Source organism: Piliocolobus tephrosceles, chromosome X, assembly GCF_002776525.5.
Source record: "Piliocolobus tephrosceles isolate RC106 chromosome X, ASM277652v3, whole genome shotgun sequence".
Classification (NCBI taxonomy): domain Eukaryota; kingdom Metazoa; phylum Chordata; class Mammalia; order Primates; family Cercopithecidae; genus Piliocolobus; species Piliocolobus tephrosceles.
Window position 1 is genome coordinate 37,780,228 of NC_045455.1, and position 20,572 is coordinate 37,800,799.

General features: G+C 35.8%; 1 long non-coding RNA gene and 1 pseudogene across 2 annotated transcripts in view; both read right to left on the reverse strand.

The window, feature by feature from the left end:
• Window positions 1-800, reverse strand: part of LOC111522119 — an 895-nt pseudogene extending 95 nt beyond the window's left edge. Inside the window, exon 1 of the transcript XR_003306612.1 lies at window positions 35-800. The product of XR_003306612.1 is annotated as a 60S ribosomal protein L7 pseudogene (transcript). The remainder of the gene's footprint in view (window positions 1-34) is intronic.
• Window positions 1-20,572, reverse strand: part of LOC111522134 — a 680,649-nt gene that overhangs the window by 498,095 nt on the left and 161,982 nt on the right. The gene's annotated exons all lie outside the window — the stretch shown is intronic.

Here is a 20,572-nt window from a genome sequence, read left to right on the forward strand (position 1 = left end):
CTGAGGAGACTCGAAAAATAATCATGGTAGACACCTTAGTTCATTCTTCTAATAAGCCTGTTGATCTGGTCCTCCCTGTTGCCAGCATCTCCACCTTCTACAAAATGGGTGGTCTTTTTCTTCATCCCACCTCATGGAGAAGATAATTTGAAGGGCCACAGGAAGTTATTTGCCTCTTTGAAGCGTTTTCCAACAGTATAGATCTCATAAATCAGATCCTCCATGCAGATGATGCCATATTTACCAAGAGATCGAGCAATCAAAGCGTTATCTGTCAAAGCAATTCGCTTCTTATTGATTTTGCCATAACCACGCTTGTAGATTAGCTCATTTACTGACTTCAGATTGGGGTACCCCCATGCAATATATGGTTCTACAATCCTCAGCATGTTAATCGAAGCCTTGTTGAGCTTCACAAAGTTTCCATTGAAGATTTGATGAAGGCGAAGAAGCTGCAATACCTTTCGGACCTTTGGGCTCACGCCATTGATACCTCTGATCCTGATGACAAACGCCAATTTGGGTTCAGCAGGTACATAGAAGTTGCCAGCTTTTCTTGCCATCCTCGCCATTCGAATTTCAGTTCTGTACATCTGCCTATATTCCTTGTGATAGTGCTTCGCTTTTTCATAGATAAGCTTCCTCCTTGCCTTTCGAAGCATCTTTTGGGCAAACTTCTTTCTCAGGCGCTTGATCTTCAGCTCTGCGAAATTCCTTCGCTTTTTCTTAAGGGTTTCTGGCACAGCAGGAACCTTCTTCTTCTTCTCTTCAGCACCCTCCATGGTTCCAGCTGGAAAAAGAGCTATTGACTTTTTCTTAGCAATTCCTCTAATTATCTCAAGCCTCTCTGGAAAAGTAATTTGGTATTCAACCATTTATTCTGTTCCTGGGTGTTATTTTTTAGACGTTATTTCTGTAATAATGTTACTTGCATTCTTAATTCACCAATAACTTCTTGTATTAGTCAACTTATAATAATACTAAACTCTTTCATTGTGGGTTGAATTTGAAAGGAAATTTCATTTGTTCCTTGTGGTCTGTATCCTTCTAGAACTAGTCTTATGGGATTTTTATTTTTTAAATGTGGTATATTTTCATAATTGCCATGGCATTTGCATGCCATGCCATGCAAAATTCTTTGCATTTTCTTTCTGGTTGAGATGAGTAACTCTACCCAAATCTATTTATTTCAGCCACTTGGCCCCCTTGAAGGCTCAGATTAGCTGTTTCATCCACTTTTTTGTAACCTGATGGCGGTGGTTAAGTGTTTTTAGGAGGAAAACGGAAGTGGGGAGGAGCTTATTAGGGTCTATGCACATCCTTCAGAGAAGGTCACAGGCTCTTCACTTAAATGTTCTGTATCACTTCACTTATTTGGGAAAGAACAAAGAGAATATGTTGGGACTTTGAATTTTTTTCTGAAATTCATCAGGAAGTCCTGGAAAATGTCAGTCTTCTCCAGAGATTTTTCTCTGGTCCATTTCTATTGGCTCTGTTGGTGAGGCCTTTTCTCTACTGGATTTTTCCTTAACTCTTCCTGAAAGAACTCTCTTATCCTCTCAGCTTCAGCTTGCATGCTGCTTTCTAACCTGGTGATGGTGGGTACAATTCTAAATAAGAACACTGAGAATTTTGTCTCTCCACTTCTGCTACTGTAATATGGGAGTAAAGATAGGAGTCTCTATATTCAGCTCCATGCCAGAACTCTTTGCCTCGATCACTACTTTTTGAACTTGGTGATATGTGGTTCCTCCTCTTTTCTTGTTTTGTTGTTGGGTGAACTTTGTAACACTTTTACTTATTTATATAATATTTGATTCACTCTATTATCTACTGGGTGAGAGGACTTCTGTATTCTGGCTTTATTCTGTCCTTTTACCCTAAAATCTATATTTAATATAACTCTATTATTAAGATACAAGCAATACATATCCATAAACACACACAAATATAACAAGTAACAAAAACATCTGTAATTCTGCCATGAGGTGATCATTATTGTTAAGGTAGAGATAGTATTTTTCTATGACAATATAGATAACTTTTAATGTATATATAATTATATGGTAATAAACTTTCTATGTATATATATGTTATTTTGCCAAATTAATATATAGCTTTGGTTTGCTATTATTCTCTTCTTTTAAGATGCTTTTAAAGTATGATTTCATGTTAGTAAATACTATTTTAAATTGATCCGGTGTATCCCATTTTATGAATCTAATTCTTTTAACCAGTTATTATGTTATATAGCATACTTAGATTTTTTGCAATTAGTCCTATTTTAAACAATGTTGAGATGCACATGCTTGTACATCATATTTTGTGATATTGCTTTTTTTTCCCCTTCAGATAAAGTCCAAGAGGCAAGCGCAAATGATTATTTGAGAAGGAATCCACATTCATACTGAGACTGCAAACAATATTGTCTTTCTTCAATTACAGTTGGTCTAGATGGTTTGGACATTCCAGGAACAACTATCTTTGATTTCTATAACAACTACATTTTGGAGCTAAAAAGACAATGCTAGAATATGGTAGTGCATGTGTAGTTATAGCACTGAATAAATTTCCAAAAGGATTTATATAGCAATTGATTTGGATCTTAAGCCCTCATGACCAAGATCCTGAATTTTTTAAAAAGCTACTACAGAGCTGGTAAGCGACTAATGTATTTTGCTGGATTAGAAGACATCAACCTTCAGTCTTATGATTAGCAATTTAAAGTGTGATTAAAAATTCTAAAACCGCATTTAAGTGATGAAAAATTGCTGTGTCATACTGAGACTACTAAGAACAATGTGTGATGCAGCAATAACTCATCCAAAAACAGCAAACTCATGACTTGTTTCTTGTTTTGCCCTTACCACCGAAAACTTCTCTTTCTCTCCAGCACCGTCAGCTACCAGGGATGGGGAGGGAAGGGACAGAGAGAGAAACTCATGAACTCACACATTTGCCCTGATGCAACTATCTGCAAGGTCATCCCACATACACTAACATCTGCTGGGACTTGGATGCAGCTGCTCCGAAGGGAAGTTGGGACAGAAAAGGAAGGGGGCTGTTGCTCAATCTTTACTTTCTTTGGCTGCTGGTGCTGGTTCATCTTGCATAAAGCACTGGCAAACTGGAACAAGCTTCTATTGATCAAGATATTATCATGTTGAGACCACTCCGGCAATCCCAGAGTCCCCAGTGAGAGTGCAGAATTCACCCCATTCCAGTTTGGACTGAGTCATTACTAGAAACAGTCCTAGGGCCACTTTCTTATAGTCTAGGTGCCTCACAGAAACAGCTCATGTACTCCACTTTCTAGGGACAGGGAGCTCTGTTCCCAAACCACAAGGGGGCTGAACAGGATCCCAAATTTGCATGTCTTAAGAAAAAGAAAAAAGAAAAGAAAACCACTTCTGACCCTGACCAAAGGTTGTTTTTGTTTTTGTTTTTCCTATATTGGAACTCAACTTTGCCCACTTCATATGCTTCTGAGGTCTTGTCTTATATATTTTTTCTTATTCCAAAATTCCAGTTCCATACAGGAATGCTCCATAAAGTGGCTTATACAGAGCTTCTTCAGTAAAATCACAAAAAGGGCAGGTGCATTGGTGATTCTCCTGAGAATGTTGTGTGCAGTGATACACCTTGATACTCCTATCACCTCAAATAAAGCCAGGCCTGTTGAATGAACAAAGCAGAAAATCAAGGGACATGGATAAGTAGATAAGTTTGCTTCCAAGAAGAAAGAGTAATGATCCCTCAGGAATACTTGCCTTTTCCAACCTATAATCTTCTTGTTACCCAGGAGAATGCTTTATTTCAGCTTTGGCAGGTGTGAGTAGGGTAGACTTTGCTCAATTAATCTATGAATTTACATTTTATTGAGTTCAGCCAGCCTTGTGCTATGTGACTTAGGAAAATCACACACATATGCATGCCTCCGTTGTCATCAAATCATTCGAAAAATGCTAAACAAATTTTGGAGGTAGTATTTGGTGTTTGAGATGCACTTAGACAAAACAGAGGCTAGGCAGCAAATGCCATTTTTGCTTTAAAGAGCCCTGGGATAAACCAGAAATGATAGGTGATCATATTTAACAGAATTAAAACTAAGATCCAGCTGGAATCCGATCAGATCACTAAGTAGGAGAGCCTTGCCATGCATATAGAGATGTCGTGAACAGAGCAAACAAATAGGATTTATATGTAAGGCCCAGAATAGAGGACAAATGGACAAATACCCCAAGACAGAGGCATTTACTTGGATTGAGCTGCTTTTCACATGCATAATTTTTAAAGCCCTTCACCACAACAACAGGGTTGTATAAACTGCTTATAGCAGACCCAAGTCATGCGTTGTGGGTCTTATCCAACAGTAGCTGATTTCTTGAACCTGACACAACTAATCAGGTAGCCAAACAGTTTGGTGTGGTGGCCACGTTGACAGAGTTTCTGCCATCTTTCAAATGTGGCTTCCAGGTTCTCTGCCATCTGCATTCCAGAGGGCCAGGAATGTGGAGGAGCACATGTGGGAGGACTTTAATGAGTCAGACCTGAAACGACATATATCACTCCCTCTCACGTTTTATTGGTCAACAGAGTCTCAGACAGAATTGGGAAACAGGGTTCAGCTGAGGCTTAGACAGAATAGGAGAACATATGTTTTGGTGACCAGGCTCTGTCTCTAGGGTATTCGTTTAATTATATAAAGGTTGATAAAGATTCTCCCACACAGTGTTGACTAATACAGACAAGAGATGATAATGGAAAACACTTACTGAATGTTCATGATGTACTTGGCACTGTTTTGTGAACTATATGTGTATAAATTACATCAATCCTCACCAACTTCTGAGATATATAATGCAATTATTTCCACATCCATACAGATGACGCAACAAAGATTCAGAAAAAATTAAGCAAGTTTTTCAAGATTACAGAGCCAGCAAGTGGTATAGCGAGGAATGCAGTTAGATGGCAGAGAAGTAGATCAGGACGTCTGCCTGATTGCAGAGGCTGGCATAGAATCTTTAGATGTGAGTTCAAGTTTACAACCAGACAGCCTGATACCCTGAGTCTGTGATGTGGTCTAGATCCTCTTTACCTACAATGTCAAAAATCCCTTGATGTGATGGGCTTATTATTTATTTCAGGCTCTTTAGTTTTGGGGAATTTTCATTTGTTTGTTTTTAAATTTATTTTGATTGCATATATTTAAGGTATATAACATGGTGTTTGGATATACACATATATGTATATCAGTATTTTGGTTTTGTTCTGGTTTTGATTATTATTTTTTTAACCAGCCACATGGTTTACAATATGCAGTTTCTATAAACACACATTTGTAAAAATTAATTTTATTATTAAAGATCACTAGTTAACAGTCACACAGTAAATTGTTCTCAGAATTTAGACCTAGCGTAAAGTTTCTCTGTCTTAATGATTTACTAGTAATATTCACTTTTATTTCATGATAGAAGTTAATATAATCCATCACAGTGTCCTTTTTGTTAAATATACAAGAAAGCTGAGATTAATTATTTTTTCAATTTTATTGACCCCCTCCCCCAAAAGACTTTGATTTTTTAAATGTAATACTTTCTTTCCCATTTTCCTCTGCTTTGATTATACAACTTTTGGTTTTTATCTTTGCTTTAATGGACTAGTTCTGTGTGGACTCCTTATAGATGACTTCAATCTATTTCCAGAAGGAAATTGGTTAAGATAGTAGGGAACTGAGACTTGAGATTTGAAGGTCTTTAAGAGTTTGGACAAATTATATTCCATACATCTTAAAGAAAATTAAAGGGTATTTCTTAGGTTTCCTTCAAGGGTTTTTACAGTTTTAGGTTTTGCATTTAAGTCTTAATCCATCTTGAGTTGATTTTTGTATATGATATAAGGAAGGGGTTCAGTTTCAAACTTCTACATATGGCTAGCCAGTTATGCTAGCACTGTTTATTAAATAGAAAGTCCTTTTTCCATTGCTTGTTTTTCTCAACTTTGTCAGAGATCAGATGGTTGCAGGTGTGCAGCTTTATTTCCGGGCTTTCTATTCTGTTCCATTCATCCATGTGTCTGTTTTTGTCCAGTACCATGCTGTTTTGGTTACTATAGCCTTGTAGTATAGTTTTAACTCTGGTAATGTAATGCCTCCAGCTTTTTTCTTCTTGCTTATGACTGCTTTGGCTATTCAGGGTCTTTTTTGGTTCTATATGAATTTTAGAATGTTTTTTTTTCTAATTCTATAAAGAATATCATTGGTAGTTTGAAAAGAATAGCATTGAATCTGTAAATTGCTTTGGGCAGTATGGCCATTTTAACAATATTGATTATTTCTATTCATAAGCATGAAATATTTTTCCAGTTATTTATGTCATCTCTGATTTCTTTCAGCAGTGTTGTGTTATTCTTATTGTAGAGGTCTTTCATCTCCTTGGCTAGTGTATTCCTAGGTATTTTTTATTGTTGTTGTGGCTGTTGTGAATGGGATTGCATTCTTGATTTGGCACCTACTTTGGATGTTGTTGGTGTATAGAAATACTACTGATTTGTGTACATTTATTTTGTAGTCTGAAATTTTGCTGAAGTTGTTCATCAGATCGAACAGCTTTTGGGCAGAGACTATGGGATTTTCTAGGTATAAAATAATATCATCTGCAAACAGAGATAGTTTGACTTCCTCTCTTCCCATTTGGATGCTTTTTCTTTCTTTCTCTTCCCTCATTGCTCTGGCTAGGACTATGTTGAATAGGAGCGGTGAGAGAGGGCATTCTTGTCCTGTTCCATTTCTCAAGGGAAATGCTTGCAGTTTTTGCCTGTTCAGCATGATGCTATCTTTGGGTTTTTCATAAATGGCTCTTAATACTTGAAGGTTGTTCATTCAATGGCTAGTTTGTTGGCAGATTTTAACATGAAAGGGTACTGAACATTATCAAAAGCCTTTTCTGCACCTATTGAGACAATTAGGTGGCTTTTGTTTTTAGTTCTGTTTACGTGATGAGTCACATTTATTGATTTATTATTTGCATATGTTGAATCGAACTTGCATCCCAGAGATAAAGTCTGCTTGATCATGGCAGATTAGCTTTTTGGTGTGCTGGATTTGGTTTGTTAGTATTTTGTTGAGGATTTTTGCATCTACATTCATCAAGAATATTGACCTGAAGTTTACATTTGTTGTTGTGTGTCTGCCAGGTTTTGGTATTATAATAATGCTGGCCTCATAGAATGAATTAGGGATGAGTCCCTCCTCTTCAATGTCTTGGAATAGTTTCAGTAGGAATGGTACCAGCTCTCTTTATATGTCTGGCCATGAATTTGGCCATGAATTCTTCTGGTCCTGGGCTTTTACTTGTTGGTAGACTTTTTATTACTAATTCAATTTCAACAACACATTATTGGGCTGTTCAGGGTTTCAATTTCTTCTGGGTTTAATCTTAGGAGGTTGTATGCTATCATAAATTCATCCATTTCATGTAGGTTTTCTAGTTTGTGTGCATAGAAGTGTTCATAATAGTCTCTGAGGGTGTTTTGTATTTCTGTAGGGTCAGTGGTAATATCCTCTTTGTCATTTCTTATTGTGCTTATTTTCATGTCTCTTTTTTATTTATTTCTCTAGGTAATGGTCTATCAATCTTATTTATTCTTTCAAAGAACAAAGTTCTGGTTTCATTTATCTTTTGTGTGCTTTTTCACATTTCAATTTTATTCCATTCAGCTGTGATTTTGGTTACTTTTTGTCTTCTGCTGGCTTTGGGGCTGGTTTGTTCTTGTTTTTCTAGTTCCTCTAGGTTTAATGTTAGGTTGTTAATTTGAAATCTTTCTAAATTTTTGATGTGGACATTTAGCACCATAGTTTATTTTTAACATTGCTTTAGCTGTGTCCCAGAGGTATATTTGCTCTGATACATTTCAAAGAATTTTCAGATTTCTGCCTTAATTTTATTGTCTACCCAGAGGTCTTATTTAATTTCCATGTAAATGTATGATTTTGAGCAATCTCCTTACTATTGATTTCTATTTTTATTGTGCTGTGGTCTGAGTGTATGGTTGGTGTGATTTCAGTGTTTTTGAATTTGCTGAAAATTGTTTTATGGAAAATCGTGTGGTTGCTTTTAGAGTATATGCCATGTGCAGATGAGAAGAATGTATATTCTATTGGTTCTAGGGGGAGAGTTCTATAGATGTTTGTTAGGTCCACTTGTTCAAATGTCAAGTTCAGTTCCTGCCTATCTTTGTTAGATTTCTGCCTTAATGATCTGTCTTATACTGTGTCTGACAGTTTTTTAAATTATACTTTTAAGTTTTAATATAGGTCTAGATTCACATACAATTGTGAGAAATTACACAGAAAGATCCCTGAACCCTTTACCCTGTTTTTTCTGAAAGTAAGAGATTGCCAAACTATATTACAATATCACAGGCAGGGTATTAACACTGATACAGTTCAAGTACAGAACATTTTCATCACCATGAAGATCTTTCATTATATTATTCAGGACCTCTGGAGAAGCAGAAACAATGTGATAAATAGACAGATAGATGATAGAAAAATATAGACATAAGGAAAGACTTATAGAAATTGGCTCAGGCAATTATGGAGGCTGAGACATCCCACAATATGCCATCTGCAAATTGGAAAACCAGGAAAGCTGGTGGGGCAATTCAATTCAAAGTGAGAAAGCCTGAGAACCAAGGATAATGATGACATAAGTCCCAGAATATGAAAGCCAGAGAACCAGAAGCTATGATATCTAAGGGCAAGAGAAGAGGGATATCACCCAGCTCAAGAGAGTAAGAGAAGTTTTCCTTCCTTCTCCTTTTTGTTCTATCAGGGCCCTCAATGAATCACATGGTGCCCACCCACATTGGTGATGATGCATCTTCTTTACTCAGTCTAGTCTTTCAAATAATATTTTTTTCCCTGAAACACTCTCAGAGATACACTCATAAGTAATGTTTTACCAGCTACCTAGGCAAGTCTTAATCCAATTGTTTGGCACAAAAAGTTAGCCATTGCATGTGGCACATATACACCACGGAATACTATGCAGCCATAAAAAAGGATGAGTTTGTGTCCTTTGTAGGGACATGGATGCAGCTGGAAACCATCATTCTCAGCAAACTATCGCAAGAACAGAAAACCAAACACCGCGTGTTCTCACTCATAGGTGGGAACTGAACAATGAGATCACTTGGACTCGGGAAGGGGAACATCACACACCAGGGCCTATTATGGGGAGGGGGGAGGGGGGAGGGGGAAGGGATTGCACTGGGAGTTATACCTGATGTAAATGACGAGTTGATGGGTGCTGACGAGTTGATGGGTGCAGCACACCAACATGCCACAAGTATACATACGTAACAAACCTGCACGTTGTGCACATGTACCCTAGAACGTATAATTAAAAAAAAATACTACCACCACCACAGAGTTGTTGTTAAAACTAAATGGAAGTGAATATAAATCCCAATATGTGAAATATAATAAACTATCTGGATATGCAAAAAAAAAAAAAAAAAAAGTTAGCCATTGCATCTCTCTTGCCCTTTTATAGCCACACCCACTTTCCTCTGCTCCTCTCTTTGCACTCCTTGGGCCCTGGCAAACACTAATCAGTTCTTCATTTCAATACTGTATCATTTCAATGACATTTTAAATGGATTCATATATAAGAGGCAGAAAAACAAAAACCTGGGAATTCACCACTTTGTCGTTCCTTGGATCGCAAGAGCCCTGGCTGGTCTCTTCATCTTCGTTTTATATGTAATGTCCAAGGTTTTTAGTTGTGCTTAATGGAAGGGATAGGAAAAATATGTTTACTCCAGTTTTTTGGAAATATCTTGACGTACTTTTAAACATGGATTAATATTTTCTATAGGATCAATGTAGGCTTAATATATTATCATTTTCATCTATTTCATTAATTCATACCCTATCAAGATATAACATAGATAGAAGTGTATTCTTTTTAACATCAAGATGAACCATATGTTTTCAAAGCCCCACAAAAACCCCAAGTGTATAACTAACCTATTGGTGCTCCATTTGTGTCAACTTTAAAATTTGTATTCAAATGAAGCTTTGGTGGGATAGTTAATTTTCTTTGAAGGAAATTCTCTTTTGTAGTAAAAATGTGCTAGTTCGGTGAATCCAAAACAGTGGTAAACTCAAAACACTGTGGATACATTTACTTGGAAGATTCTTTTCACTAGAACACTGAACATGAAGAACGTACCTTATTATGTCAGATATTAGTAAGTTTCTCTTTCAAGCAACCTCCTATAATTAGATAATAGCTGGAGATTGTTAAACTAAAATCAACTTAACAAAAGATGTTTACTTCAAACTTTACTTCCTCTGCCTTAATTTAAAGCTATATTTAAAGTTAGGAGTTACCTTTTAATTTTTTATTTATTATTATTATTATTTTTTAAGACAAAGTCTCGCTCTGTCGCTCAGGCTTGAGTGCAGTGCCACGATCTTTGCTCACTGCAACCTCCACCCCCCAGGTTCAGGGGATTCTCCTGCCTCAGGCTCCTAAGTAGCTGGGTGCCCCTCACCACATCCAGCTAATTTTTGTATTTTTAGTAGAGGTTGGGTTTCACCATGTTGGCAAGGCTGGTCTCAAACTCCCGACCTCAAATAATCCACCCATCTCAGCCTCCCAAAGTGCTGGGATCACAGGCATGAGCCACTGTACCAGGCCAGGAGTTACCTATTTTTAGGCAAGTACATTAAGGAGATAATTAAAACCTTTAGAGTCCTGATATTAAAAATTTGCAACTACTTAAGAACCACACCAACTCTAAAAGATAATGCACACTGAAGAATAGAGGAAAAATAAGAAGAGTAATTAAGAATAAAGTCATAGAAGACAATCTCTGGAGTAATGCCTGCATTTAGTACTATTCATGAAAAAACAGGAAGCATATATTTGGAAATGAATTTTACCTACTAGGAAACCACAGTCCTACATTCTGAAAGCCTATATTTCAATCTTTTCTTATCTAAAAGTAAAATTAATTTAGCATCTGTTGTTCAATTATTTTCCTGAAAGAAATAGACAATTGCACTGCCTTTAGTCTATTTTGCTGTGTCAGTGTAGCCATAAATTTATAACTGAGGTTAAGTCCTCCTAAAAACAACGTAAGCAACAGTGTTGTTTAATGCCTTAACATTGTGGCTGACATCCCTTTTGATGTGCCACAAAATATGTAAACAGTAGAAGATACATATGGTATATCTTCCTGACAAAAAAATTTTACTGTAAATTTTTTAGGGGAATAGTTATATAATTGTATCAATAACTAATTTTAGTGTTATATATATATTAAAACTCATATGATTATATTAGAAAGGCAAATTTTATACAAATTTTTAAAATTAAAAAATGAAACAAAAATATCTTTAGTTGTTCATTCGACAGCTTCAGCTTCTGCCTATTCTTATACATTTTTGTTTCAATGAAAAAGTTTGCATAGGATACCTCTAGGTTATTTTCCCCTGTTGCAATTACTCTATTAGAATCAAAACCATCAGAAAATATGGCTTGTGATAATTTTTAACCTGCAGACCTGAATCCTAGGGACTTTCAGAGTCTTCCCCATTTCTTCCACTCACTCTTATGGGACTAAAGTGCTCAAATACAATCATGATCATTATGCCTGTAAGCACTGTAAGAGGATGATTTAGCGAACCATTTGTGAACATTTATTAATACATTATTAAACCTTCTCTAGAGTTTTATCAGAAACTTTGTCATGATAAACTAAATAAAATAATTTAGATATGTGTGATCCTCCTTTATATGATCTGCTTTACTTATTTTGCTTGTGATTTAATTAAAAAGCTCCAGACTGCATTGCTGGACATTTTCCATAGCTGTCCAAGTCCATTTCTTTGCGATGAAATGTTTACAAATCTCAGTTCTTTAAGAACTGAGTAACATCAGTGCTACAAGCCCTACAAATTTGTAATGATTAAAAAAATGTAATCATATGAGCTAAAGCATGCCAGAAGATAGTACAGAAAAAGAAAACAGGAAATTATTAAACTTTCATGTTAATATCACCCTCAGGCTGGTTGTAAGGGGAAAAGAGAAATAGCACAAACTATGTACTATAGATAGCCAAAACAGGATAACGTAAGTTAAGGACATTAATAAGTCATTTCTTTTTTTTGAGGCGGAGTCTCGCTCTGTGGCCCGGACTGGAGTGCAGTGGCCGGATCTCAGCTCACTGCAAGCTCCGCCTCCCGGGTTTACGCCATTCTCCTGCCTCAGCCTCCCGGGTAGCTGGGACTACAGGCGCCCGCCACCTCGCCCGGCTAGTTTTTTGTATTTTTTAGTAGAGACGGGGTTTCACCGTGTTAGCCAGGATGGTCTCGATCTCCTGACCTCGTGATCCGCCCGTCTCGGCCTCCCAAAGTGCTGGGATTACAGGCTTGAGCCACCGCGCCGGGCCATAAGTCATTTCTTAAAATGTACTTGTAGCCAAGTTTCAATGCATGAATCTTTGAAGAATATAACTTTCCACAAATTGCTGATTTTCAAAAGTGCATTATTAAGGAATTATCTAAAGGATCTTTTTAAAAAATATTGATACATAGTAGGTATATATATTTATGAGTTACATGAGATATTTTGATATAGGCATACAATGTGTAAAAATCACATCAGGGTAAATGGGGTCTCCATTTCCTTAAGCATTTATCCTTTGTGTTACAAACAATCCAATTATACTCTTTCAGGTATTTTTAAATATACAATTAAATTACTTTTGGCTGTAGTCACCCTGTTGTGCTAGCAAATAAAAGGTCTTACGGATTCTTTCTATTGTTTGGGGGGCCCATTAATCACCCCCACCTTTCCTCCAACTCCCATTCTCACTACTCTTCCCAGTCTCTGGTAACCAATTGTTTTACTCTCTATATCCATAGGCTCAATTTTTTTTTTTTTTTTTTTTAGATTTTTAGCTCCCTCAAATAATTGTGAACATGTGACATTTATCTTTCTGTGCCTGGCCTACTTCACTTAACATCATGACCTTCAGTTTCATCCATGCTGTTGCAAATGACAGGATCTCATTCTTTTTTATGGCTAAATAGTACTCCATTATGTATATGTACCACATTTTCTTTAATCATTCGTCTGTTGATGGACACTCAGGTTGCACCAAAATCTTGGCTATTGTGAATAATGCTGCAATAAACATGGGAGTGCAAGTATCTATCAGATATACTGATTTTCTGTGTTTTCAGTATATACCTAGCCGTGGGATTGTTGGATCACATGGTAGCTCTATTTTTAATTTTTTTGAGGAACCTCCAAACTGTTCTTTGTAGTTGTTGTACTAATTTACATTCTCACCAACAGTGTACCAGGGTTCTTTTTTCTCCACATGCTTGCCAGCATTTGTTATTGCTTGTCTTTTGGATACAAACCATTTTAATTAGGGGAAGATGAGATCTTCTTGTAGTTTTGATTTGCATTTATCTGATGGTCAATGATGCTGAGCACCTTTTCATATACTTGTTTGCCATTTGTATGTCCTCTTTTGAAAATGTCTATTCAGATCTTTTGCTCATTTTTAAACTAGTTTATTAGATTTTTTTCATATAAAATTGTTCAAGCTTCTTATATATTCTGATTACTAAATCCTTGTCAGATAGATATTTGCAAATATTTTATCTTACTCTGTGGGTCATCTCTTCACTTTGCCAATCATTTCCTTTGCTGTGCAGAAGTTTTTAGCTTGATGTGATCCCATTTGTCCATTTTTGATTTGTTCACCTGTGCTTGTAGGATACTACTCAAGAAATTTTTGCCTAGTCCAACGTCCTGGAGAACTTCCCCAGTGTTTCCTTGTAGTAGTTTCATAGTTTTAGGTCATAGATTTAAGTCTTGAATCTATTTTGGTTTGGTTTGTGTATAGGGTGATAGATACGGGTCTAGTTTCTTTCTTCTGCATATGAATATCCCGTTTTCCCACCACAATATTTTGAAGAGACTACCCTTTCCCCAATGTATGTTCTTGGCACCCTTATCAAAAGTGAGTTTATTATAGATGTATGGACTTACTTCTGGGTCCTGTATTCTATTCTACTGGTCTCTGTGTCTGTTTTTATGCCAGTACCATGTTGTTTTGGTTACTAAAGCTCTCTAGCGTAATTTGAAGTCAGGTAATATGATTCCTCCAGTTTTATTCTTTTTGTTTAGGATGTCTTTGACTACTCTGGGTCTTGTGTGATTCTATGTAAACTTTAGGACATTTTTTTTCTGTTTCTGTGAAGTATGTCATTGGTATTTTGATAGGAATTAAATTAAATATGTAGATTGATGCTTCCAATTCATGAACATAGAATGTCTTTCCAGTTTTTTTGTGTCCTCTTCAATTTTTTTCATCAATGTTTTAAAGTTTTCATTGTAGAGATATTTCATTTCCTTGGTTAATTTCAAGGTATTTTATTTTATTTGTAGCTATTTTAAATGGAATTACTTTTTTGATTTCTTTTTCAGATTGTTCACTCTTAGCATATAGAAATGCTACTGATTTTTGTATGTTGATTTTTGTATGCTGCAACTTTACTGAATTTGTTTTTATCAGTTCTAATAGTTTTTTTGGTGGAGTCTTTAGGTTTTTCCAATTATAAAATCGTATCATCTGCAAACGAGGATAATTTAACTTCTTTCTTTCCAATTCGGATGTCCTTTATTTCTTCTCTTGTCTGATTGCTCTAGTTAGGACTTCCAATACTATGTTGAATAACAGTAGTGACAGTGGGCATCCTTGTAGTGTTCCAGATCTTAGAGGAAAAGCTTTCAGTTTTTCCCCATTCAGTATTATAGTAGCTGTGTCTAAAGAAATTTCAGAGAATGTAATATTGTCACCTGGTTTTATAAAACTAGAATGGCATCATTACATTGAAGGTCATGAAAAAAATAAACTATAGGACAATCTTCAATTGGTTAATCAATGATTGTTAAAAATGGGGTAAGGAAACTATAAGTAGCACTTATAGCAAGTATAGTAGTTATACATAGTATTACATATATTTATATATAGTATTTATGTTTCTATAAGCATACACTTAGAAAGTATATGTGTATATAGTACTTACACATACACTTATACATTATGTTAAGAAGAAACATGGAAGATATAAAAATACCTAAGTTGAATTTCCAGACAGGAAAAATACACCTAAGGAACACATTTTTTTATTTTTATAAATTATTTTATAATTTTCTTGGGCTGAAGTATGAAGATTTTATTGATTTAAAAGGAGATGTCTTTAAAATTATTTAGCCAAAGTACATTATAAGAACAAATTTTATTTTTCTGTTATCTACCTTTTCTCCTACCACCCTTCCTTCTGTGCAAAGGAATTGTTTCAGAGGCTCCTTAAAACCTCATCTGGGTGAAGGAAAGTCCAGAAGTCTCTGTGGATTAGCGGTGGGAACCGGTGCTGCCCATAGAGGCTCTCTGGCCTCTGCAGTTAGAGTGTCGCTGGTTGTCTTGCTCACTGCTCATGTTCTGGCATCTCCTTCCCTTGGAAGCATCTGTTCATGCTGCTTTCCTAGGTATATAGTACAATGGCTTCCCAGGAAGACAACTTGTGGGAGACAAGAGTACAAGCATCAAATAATTGTTTTCAAAATACCGTCTCAGTCATGGTAAAATCTGATTGTACAGTCTCCATAACCAACTCTTTAATTTAGGAATATGCCAGAACCAAAATTTGTAAATTGATCACATAGGAGTCTACCATCTCCAGTGAAGGGCTAGAGCCAAATCTTCCATTTTGCTTCTGGCAGTGTACAAAATACATCATGTGGAAAAGTCATGTTGTTGATTATCAAATAGCTACAATCAAAGCCTCTGTTAGTTGTAAAGAATGAGAAAAAGTAACATTTTGTTTGTTTACTTATCAGAAATACCTTTATCTTGCCAAATAAATATAATTTTGTTTTAATTAGTTTAAGTTCAAGTTCATGCTCTTAGCATTGATATTTCCTTTGCTGAAAGATGCCACCTCTTCCAAAGTTCACATGTTACTTTAACAAATAACAGAAGATAACTCTGGAGAAGTCTGCCCTAAAATGTGAGATCCTGAGGGACACTGAACTGCATTTTACTTTTAAGTTTTCTTTTAACAGCATTTCACGCTCTGACCTGAGATTGTGCTATTGAAGTATGTCTAAGAGAAAAATAAATATTTATGCAAATTTTCAGTTATTTACGTTTTATGATAGAAATACTTATGGGATAGGCTTTTGAAGAAAGAACTAGTTTGACGCATTTTGGAAACAACAATTGAGATTTGAGTCTAATGAACAAGTTTTTCAGTTTAGAAACTTTCACATGGGCAAAACAGAGATTATCTTGTATTTTATAGTTAAGTACAAATGACACAGAGGGTTTTGTTGTTTCATATTTGTCAATGACAAATATTAAAATAGAATTTGGTGTAAATATTTCAAAAGGATTAATATTGGCCATGAAACAGTTTTTGCATCTCAGAATGTTTTATAAATTAATGCTTTTATGGCTAAATCTCATTGGCTAAAGATTAACTTAAGATTAAAGAAATGACTGATAAATGACCTCTGTTTCACTCAGGCAAATTGTATCCTTCAGACTTAACTATTCATCTGGATCATGAAAATGACCATGAAATATACCTAAATAAGCATAAAAATAAAGTTTAAACAAACTGTCAAGCAAAATAAGTCCCACAAGACTGCTTCCTAAGTAAGTTAAATTCAACCAACATTTATAGAGCACTTACCAAGTGCAAAGCATTGTTCAAAATGTACAGAGGACACAGAGATGACAAAAGTATATTTCCTGCCACCAAGACCCTTAGAATATACTAAGTAAAACAGGCATAGAAATCATTAACTCTAATACAGTGTAAATATAATAAAATTACACAATAAAACTGTTTGTTGAGAAAATTATATGTAAAGCTATTTTGACAAGTGTTTTTCATTAGTTAACATACTTGAGCTCCCCAAATTGTAAGAAATATGCACTCTTAATAGTCTTATTTTCCAGATGGGGATACTGAGGCTTAGAGTTAAATGAACCAAAGTCAGAAAAGTCAGAGGCAGGATCTGATTCGAAGAGAGTTTGTTGTGGTATGAACAAACTGCCCCAGAAGCAAGAATAGTAAAAAGAGAAAATAATAGCATCCAAAATCTAACTATACAGATTTGATTTTAAATTATGTCTCTGTTTTTAACTAGCTGTACAGACTGAGTAAATCCTCAAACATGCCTTTCCAAATCTTACTGTCTATAATTTCAAAGTGGTGGTTATATTCATCATTGTATAGGGCTATTGTGGGGCTTATATAGTTAATTATTTATAACCAACCAAGTTCAGCATACTACACTTGGCTCCTCCCCCAAAATTATAATCATTTTTATTTTTTAAATGGTCTTACATCAGTTAGAAATGGAAATAATCTCAAAATAACAGTGGCTCAAACACTCAAGTGGTCATTTTCTTATGGAAAAGAAGACAAGGGTTAGGAAGTCCAGGATTGGTGTGGCAGCTCCACAAAGTCCCTAGATGCCCAGACTCCTCTATCTTTCTCCTCTGCCACTTTTGGTGTGTCATTTCCATACTCAAGGTAACCACATGTTCTAGGGTGGATGCTGGGGTTCCAACCATCTCACCCACATTCCAGAGAGCAAAAGGAATAGAAGTCAAAATGAGTTTGTTTCTAAGGGGCCTTTAAGGGGCCTTCTTGGAAGTCTCTCACAACACATCTACCCTCACAGGTCTAAATGGTTAGGTACAACAGCCCTGAGCCACCTTGGAATTGTCATCTTTATTCCTATTGGCGCTATGGTCAGCAAAAAATGGGCATTCTATTAGTAAGGTGGAAGATAAGGAGTACTGGATTGGCAATTGACTCTCTGTATCATGACTTTGATGAGAGCATGTTAACCAAAGATAAAATAAAAGATTGAGAAAAGAAAACACTAGATCCAATTCTTTCTTTCTTACATGAGAACATACTGACCCACCCTCATGCAAAGAAAAGAGTGTGCTATCTTATATGCATGGAAAATAGAGAAGTCACAGAGCCTGACACTGACCTTTGTATAAACAAATTATACCACCTGCCCCCAAGGATGGCATCAGAGATAGAATTTCCTCATGGAATATGATGGTTGGCATTCCCACAACATTGACTAAGTGAACTGGGTGACAGTTAGTTTTGGAGTATACTTTTTTTTTTAATTTTTTTTTTTAGTCTCTTAACATATTTTATTACTATGTTTTCTCCCAAAGCATAATCAATTCTAAAATATAGACATGTTAATTATACATACAATATAGACATCGAGACTAGAGGATATGATACATACACAAAAACAACGTTGTAGTTGGGGTGAACCCTTATGTCCTAGTAGCATGCCTTTTTTTTTTTTTTTTTTTTTTGTGTGTGTGTTTTATTCATTTAGTAGTGAGAGATCTTTACATATTAAAAATTTACATAATTTTTAAGATACATGTTTTGCAAATAGTTTTTTCTAGTCCTTGATTCACCTTTTCCCTCCCCTCCTTTCCTCCCCTCCCCTTTCCTTTAAGCAATTACAGAAAAGAAAATAAAATGAGAGTGAGTCAGCAGGTTTTCAGTGTCCAACTTGGGTGGAATTAAACACAAAAAGGAGAAAACTTATGCATTCTATTTGCTGTAATTAACTGCTTTCTCACTCTTAACACTCTTGCCTGTTCAACCTAGGTGTTGCATGCTGTAATAAAATTGAAAAATAAGCTTACACGTTCACCTTAAGGAAAAGGGGAAGGGAGTGGGGAGGGAGAGGAAAAGGAAGGGAAATGATAATTTGCAGGAATTATCATTGAAGGCTTTCAACTAAGCCTCTTCCCTGAGAAGCATCAGAGATCATTTCAGGGAGCTGCTACAGGGGAACACACAGGACAGGAAGGTCTGCACGGAAGTCTCACTTGGTCGACAATCCACCACTTCCATTCTCACCCCCACCTCCCAACCTTTGCAGCTGCCTTGGCCACTGCAAGGAAATCATGTGTTCTCTACATAAAGGGGTTCTCAAAACTCAGAGATTCTGGCTGACAGAACTGGCCTCATGTCTGGACTCCATGACAGGCTGGCTGTGCAGCTTTTTGGCACAGTTAGACATTTTAAGCCTTGATCTAATCATCTGTAAAGCAAGGATGTTAGTATCTGTAGTACTTGCCTCATGGAGTTGTTCTGAGGATTAAGAGCTTGGTAGAGTACTTCATAATTAGATAACATGCAATGAATATTAGCTATTCTGCACTTTGGAGTCAGCTTGGTGTACCATGGACTCTACATCCTAGCTAAGCAAATTAACCCAGTACGTCTCAGTTTCCTGAGGATCTGGCACCTTACAGGTTCTCAATGAAAATGTAAGTGTTTTGTGATAATTATTATATGTATTTTATTTTGAAATATAAAATACATATATAAAGCAAAATGAACAATTATCTATATATAATATGTATAAAGTCAAATGCGTTATCTTTCTTCTTGTGTACAGAGAACTACCAATTGCAGGAGAATTATTATAAAAGCTTGAGAGCTTTTTAAAATTATATTTTGTCTTTTGACTGTTCTGTTTTCTCTGTTTTATCCAAAGAAAGGCAATTGAGTTCTTTTCAGTATGAGTTCTGAAAGTTTTCTGTTACATATTATTTAACTGCCAGTGTACTTTATTGTAATATGCCAGTTAACTCACTTGATACACATCCTTCTGGCCTTCGTCCCCTCTCAAGTGCTGATATAATAAGATATATTATTTAGAGGGCAGATATAGATTTGACTTAGTCATAAACCGTGTAACATAAGGTCCCTGACTCTTAGATCTGACACAAATTGCTGTCTTTAAGTGGTAATACAGAATGTTGAAGTAAGGCTGGATATGTAAGCTTACATTTTTATTTCATTAGAGAATGCAAAACTCATTGTATTTAACTGACAGTCTCAAAACTTCTATGCCAAATCTTAAAGTCTCCAGACTTCTGAATTGCAGAAATGAGTTCACTGATCTAAATATTTGGAAAGGGAGGAAATGTGTTTTCCCAAAAAGGAAATAAAATCTACAGAAGAAAAAATTAGGGAGGGAGAGACGTTCTCCTTGGAATAAGCTTGTTTGGATTTATACACAGTGCATTAGTAGATGATGTATTTTAGTGCATTGTGAAAACCAGAAAAGTTACAGTATGTCCAGAACTCTGTACACAATAGTGTTAAGCATTTGTTTCTAGGAACAAGGTTATTTGACTAAGTGGTGTTGGCTGTTGATACCAGTGTTTCTGTTTTTCATGTGGGCAAAGCATCAACTGTTTCAAGATCAATGACACATTTTCATGACAAAGAGCTACGTATTAGGGAAATATTTGAATTATTTTGCAGATTAATTGTAAATCCAGCATTTGATAACTTAGTCAATACCAGGAAAAGGCTACTATATTTAGGACTGGGGTTTCAAGGTAAGACCCTTTTCTGTGCATTAAGTCTGAAAACCAGCAGCCACCAAGTGACAGA